This window comes from Danio rerio, chromosome 2 (genome assembly GCF_049306965.1).
Source record: "Danio rerio strain Tuebingen ecotype United States chromosome 2, GRCz12tu, whole genome shotgun sequence".
Classification (NCBI taxonomy): Eukaryota; Metazoa; Chordata; class Actinopteri; order Cypriniformes; family Danionidae; genus Danio; species Danio rerio.
Genome location: NC_133177.1, coordinates 27,843,799 through 27,850,165, shown reverse-complemented (window position 1 = coordinate 27,850,165; position 6,367 = coordinate 27,843,799).

Below are 6,367 nucleotides of genomic sequence, written 5' to 3'. Positions count from 1 at the left end.
AATTTTGAACTTACTCTAAATAAATTACAGCAAAAATACTGTATTTACATTTACAACGGCATTTATCTTGCTCTATATGTATCTACAGTATTGTATCTTTACTGTAAAATATAGTCATTGTCACAAATCAGCTTTAAAATACAGTAACATACTGCATAACTGTCCTACAGTAAAAACTTTTCATATTACAGTTAAATGCTGTGGAATTTACAAAAATCCTTAACAGTTTACCAACACCTCTGTACTGCACTTGAATACTGCTTGCGACTACTTTTTAAGTCTACTGTAAGTGTAACGATAGTAAATTTAAAAAGGAAAAATAGTTAATATTTCGATTTTTCATTTGTACTGCAAGTGAATTTGCACCAGTAGTTTACTATAGGAATGCTTGTAGAAGAAGTCATGAGTCATGTGGCCAAGTATAGCGTTCCATTCTCAGAATTTGGACTTTGCATTTAAATTCCGCTTAACCCGAAACTTGTTGAGACCTTTATTTCAGTACGTTGATGTACTTCCAACTGAAATTGAATGTTGAGTAGGGCCGGGGTTTTCTTTTGCGCATCCTTCTGTCATAGCAAACTTAACGGTAAGAGAGGATGTTAGTATACAGTTGCTATTGAATCATTGTCGTCAACAGGTCTAAAAGACCAAAGTTGAAAGCAAATGAACAGACTTTCACTGAAAATTAACACAACCAAGAAGTTTTGAGTGGATTAACTTGCACACATTAATTATTCACCTTAAGAATAACAATGTGAAGATTGTACATTTTGATTTCAAGTGGACTTTAACCCATCCAATCACACACAAAGTAGAAATTTAAAACACAAACAAGTATGTGATACTACAATTTCATTACAATTCAAATGTAGTACACCTTTTATTGTTCCAAAATAGGACATTTGAAGTTAACTAATCATTATCACAAGTATACTGACAATTTGTCTGTAAAACAACTAAATGTCTAGAATACAGAATTAGACTTTTAATTATATGTCAATCAACCAGTATAGGCCAAATCAGTATAAGTATAAAGTCAGTATAAAGTTTATTTCAGAGAAATAAATGAAAATAGATTGGAAGTATTTCTTTAGAGAAGAGCAGACTTGAATAAACATATTTTTGAAGGGGAAGTCATGAACTCTCTGTGAAATAAAGCAATAACAGTAAAGTGTAGATAGCAAACTTGTTTACCACAGATAAAGCCAGTATTGTGGTTCATACTTTTCTTTTGTGTAAGGCCATGTATTGTCTAATCAGTCTTGTTTGCGATTCTCAAGCCCAGCTTTGCTCACCATAACATCAGAAGTGCCCTTGAACCTTGTCTTGTTTCACAGTTCTGTTGCCTGAGCTCTGTAAAAAACAAATCGCTGTCGTCTCAAGACAAAACAACAAGTTGGACTAAAGAGCAGTGCATTAGTAAAGCAACAGTACTATACTGAGATCAAATATTTATTGACATTTTGCTGACATGACTTTTATATGCAGTTTTTATAATGTCTTAGATTGGAAGATTTTTTTATAATGGATTTTATGTCAATATTTGATATCCCATACACCCCCTAATATGATAATTTTTCTGTGAATGCTAAAATGTCTTGTAAAAAGAATCTATTTTTAATGCAAAAATATTATTTCTACTGTACTTTAGTACTGTACTTTTTAAGTACATAATTAATTCTTTGACTACAGTTCTATTATTATATTATTAGCTATTTTAGATCATGTTTCTTAATCTTAGTTAGTCATTTTTGTATTCAGTCTTTTAGAATTTTAGATTAAGTGAATGTGCACTCATCTTAAATAATGTTTGATTATTTAATTTTTTATATTTGTTTCAACAATTGAATGAATTACTTTTTATTTAAAAATTTATGCATTTTTCTTCTAAGTTTGTTTCTCCAAATTGTTTTAATGAATAGAAAGTAAAAAGGTTCCCAGAAATAGAAATTTACTGTCTCTTTTAGGCATATAAAAGTGTAAATTACTTACTTAAATAAATAAAAGTAATGGCCCTGGTAGTATATGTAAAAAAAGCTTTCAAATATCTGAGCCCAATTGTATAATATAATATAATATAATATAATATAATATAATATAATATAATATAATATAATATAATATAATATAATATAATATAATATAATATAATATAATATAATATAATATAAACATAATATAATAATATATATTATAATAATAACATAATATAATAATATAATAATAAAATAATATAATAAAATATAATATAATAATAATATAATAAAATATAGCATAATATAATATAATATAACATAATATAATATAATAATATAATATAATATAATATAATATAATATAATATAATATAATATAATATAATATTACGCAATCAACTCAATGACAATGTACTCTCTTGAGATTTATTGCCCAATTTATAAAGGCCTTCTTGCACACTATTTTTTGCTAAGGTCAAAGGTTGCTCCAAACGTCCAATAGTAACCTCAGTGCTCTGCAAAATGATTAAAACTGTCCTTGGAGCCTTCGCTACTCAAAATGAACATCATAAACAAGGGTCGCTTAGGCAGTAAATCACTGTGGTTTCCTGTAGTACAGCGGCGTTATAATGTCTGTCCTGTCAGCACAAAGGAAATAGAGAAGGGTCAAACCTCTCTGCTCGCTGACCCAAGTGAAACCCAATGCTCCAGTGGCCCAGTGCTGTTATTCAGCGGATGCACAGCTGCCCTACTTACATCGAACAAAGGTTGCACGGCTGTGATGTAACAGGTCACGGTCAATTCTCATATTAATGGTGCAATAAAGAGTCTATGTTTACTTAATTACTGGAACAAAAGTGTTACTTCAACTTAAAATCATTTTAAAGTTGATTTGTTGTGTTAAGAAGTGCAGAAAATCTCAGTGTGCTACATGTTATCTAAAATGGTTAGATATGCCAATTAAACAGTATTCATTAAATGTATGCTAATTTGCATATTTTAAAATCTCAGTATTGGATAAAATCTGATTTATTGACATACTAAAATGTTTTTACACCTGTTTTTTCACTTCATAATTCAGAAAAATAATCTAATAAAAATAAGATTAAGAGGCTTTTGCATGTGAACTGTGCATTCAGTTATTTTCGTTGTTGAAAAAAATATTAATGATTAAAATGAATGAAGTGTACAGATGCAAAAGCCTCTAAATACCATTATTCATCGACTTAAATAAAATGTCTGATCCAACATACTAAAGTCTGAGAAAAATTATACATTATATAAATATATATATATATATATATATATATATATATATATATATATATATATATATATATATATATATATATATATATATATATATATATATATATATATATATATATTTATATTAGAAGAGCATTTCAGATGGCATTTAGAGGCTTTTGCATCTGAACTCTGCATCTGAATCAAATATAACTAGGCAAATTGTCTATAAACAAATCTATAAACTGTGATAACACATTTAGAGTAGAGATTTGAAAAAAATATATGTATTTAGATAAACAAAAGTATTTACACTGTAAAAAAATCCTGGTTGTCTTCAATTTTTAAGCTGAATCAAATTAACCTTATGAGTCCATTGAACTTACATTGTTAAACTAACTTAAAATATTAGAACATGATTAACTTAATTTATTAAGTTGCAATAGACTAAAAACATATGCTGTCAGAACTAATTGATCAAATATTTTTTATTGTAACTATTGTATTTAATTATTGTATAGTAGGGCTGAAAATTAATGGAAATCAACATTCACAACCTATAATCGATCACATTTTTCAAGGTCAGTTTTTTCAGTTACTTTCCCTACTGTGTGTGGAGTCTTGTGAACCAACTTTGTTAAAGCTGATTCATACTCAATAAATTATGATTTATACTGATTATATTTTTCTAATATTATACTTCTGCCAAGCGTATGGTTCAGTGCAGCCTTTGCATAACTGCGCACCTCTCAAAAAAATGTAACTACACAGATCTCATTGATTCGTAGCCTAAGCTTTGTGACTGGTCAGTTTGGAGACGAGGTGTAGGTGGTGCGGAGAGTCACATTTTAGGCATTGTATTTCATTTCAGTTGTTCATCGTTGATGTTCAATAAAGACTCAGTAGATAGTTTATAAAAATTATAATAGTTAAAAATAATTTAAAAAAACGATGAACACACCCTTCATTCAGAAATCTGTCACTTGTGATATGAGCATATTTACTGTACAAAACCTGTGAGTGAACTATGAGGGCAAAAACATAAAATAAATGAATACAATAATTGTTCATTAATCCTAATTGAGGTAAAATGTTCAATTAATCGAGATTTAGATTTTAGGCCAAATAGCCCGGTCATATTGTATAGTGTATTTAAGTGCTGCTGAAGTGAAGATTTGTGGCTCAATGCAGGGGAAGTTTCAATTTTAAAAAAAGATGTATTGTAACGTTTACAAAAGTAACTCACTGTAGAAGAAACGAAACAACTGAACAATTTGGTTGTTTTCATTACACCGAAAAACAAAATAATGAAAAGCCAAACTCATTCATTCCTTGTTTATCATGTCAGTCCTTTGTTTATCAGGGGTCGCCACAGTGGAATGAACCACAAACTATTTTGGTATATGTTTTGCTCAATGGATTCCCTTCCAGCTGCAACCCAGTACTGGGAAACTCCCATACACTCACATTCACACACACACACACACACACACACACTCATACTCTATCGTCAATTTAGTTTATACAATTTACCCAGCGCATGTCTTTGGACTGTGGGGGAAACTGGAGCACCCAGAGGAAACCCACACGAACATGGGGAGAACATGTAAAAAGCTCAACAATGAAACGCCAGCTGGCCCAGCCGGGACTAGAACCTGCAACCTTTTAGCTGCGAGGCAAAAGTGCTAACCACCGAGCCACCGATTATGTCAAAAACTGACATGCATAAAAAAACTGTGTAAGCTGATGCTTAAACTTTAACTGTCAATATAACAGAACCACTTCATTATTAAACCTCAGGTTTTCTTGTGCATGTCTTCATTGTACATGAAGTTGTTTACTGCAGCTGACAAATGCTGGTGAGTTTGTCCGACAGTCACCTCAGTTTTTTCCCCTGAGAGAAAGATGAGACCTCAGGGATATGTATCTGGGTAATCTTGTGTCCGAGTAAACACTCTTCCCTGCACGTACCTGCTCTGAAGACTCCTCTATGCAGAATCACAAAGAATCAGATTACAAGAAATGATTCCCCAGTTCCTCTTTTTAGATACTGAATGCAAAGTTTAATGTCTTTTGCTCAAGTGGTATGACTGACTTTTTCTTTAGCCCAACAGTCATTGGCCAACACACTAGTTTAGCTGAGTCGGGGCAATTTAAACTTGTTTTATTAAGAGTAAAGTTCATGGTTTGATACTTTAAAGGGACAGTTCACCCAAAAATGAAATTTGTGTCATCATTTACCCACCCTTTACTTGTTGGATCACAGTTTTATTGTTTCGTTGAATGCAAAAGAAAATATATTGAAGAATGTTGGAAACATGCAATCACTGACTTTCTATTTGTTTTCTGAAGAAAAAAAAGATTCAAAGGTGATTCCTTGAATTAACCAATTTTTTTTAAGTTAAGTGGTTGCTGACAATTTATTTGTGCTCCATTTAAACAAACAAATTAAGTTAAACAATATTAAATTTAAATTTAAATTCAGCCCATAAAAATTATTTGCAACATTTTTGCAGAAACATTTTTTTTCAGTGACAGTGGATGCCAACGGTTAGTTTTTTTTTAAACATTCTTCAAAATATCTTCTTTTGTGTATAACAACACAAAGGTCAAACTGGTTTAAGACAAGTTATGGGTAGTAAATCATGACATTTAATTGAACTATCCCTTTAAATTAATACAAAAAGGTGTTTGCTTTTTCACAGTAACAATTCTTGCTGCCTATTGTTTGTTGTTGAATCTAATTAACTGTATTTTTTTATTCAAATGCAATTTTAGGGCACAGAACATTCAAGGACAATAAAATAACATTAAACTGACACCAAAATAAATACAATATAAAAAAATACAATTATTCAAAGAGAAGATTTAAGGCTTTAAGATAATTAACAGTTCTTTTTGCTTTGGTATTTTTATTTTTTAAATTTTTTATTTTACATAGGTGATGACCTATTTTTTAGTTTAAAGTGCGTAAAATTAGTTTTTTTCACTGCCCATTTACATTTATGAATCAATACAATTTCCAAATATAATGAGCAAATTACCAAAATATACCAAATTTTGAAGTCGACTGTATTCTCAGAAAAAATAAAATGTCTTTTTTCTTTGAATTACAATGCAATATTCCTACTCTGCTTAAAAAG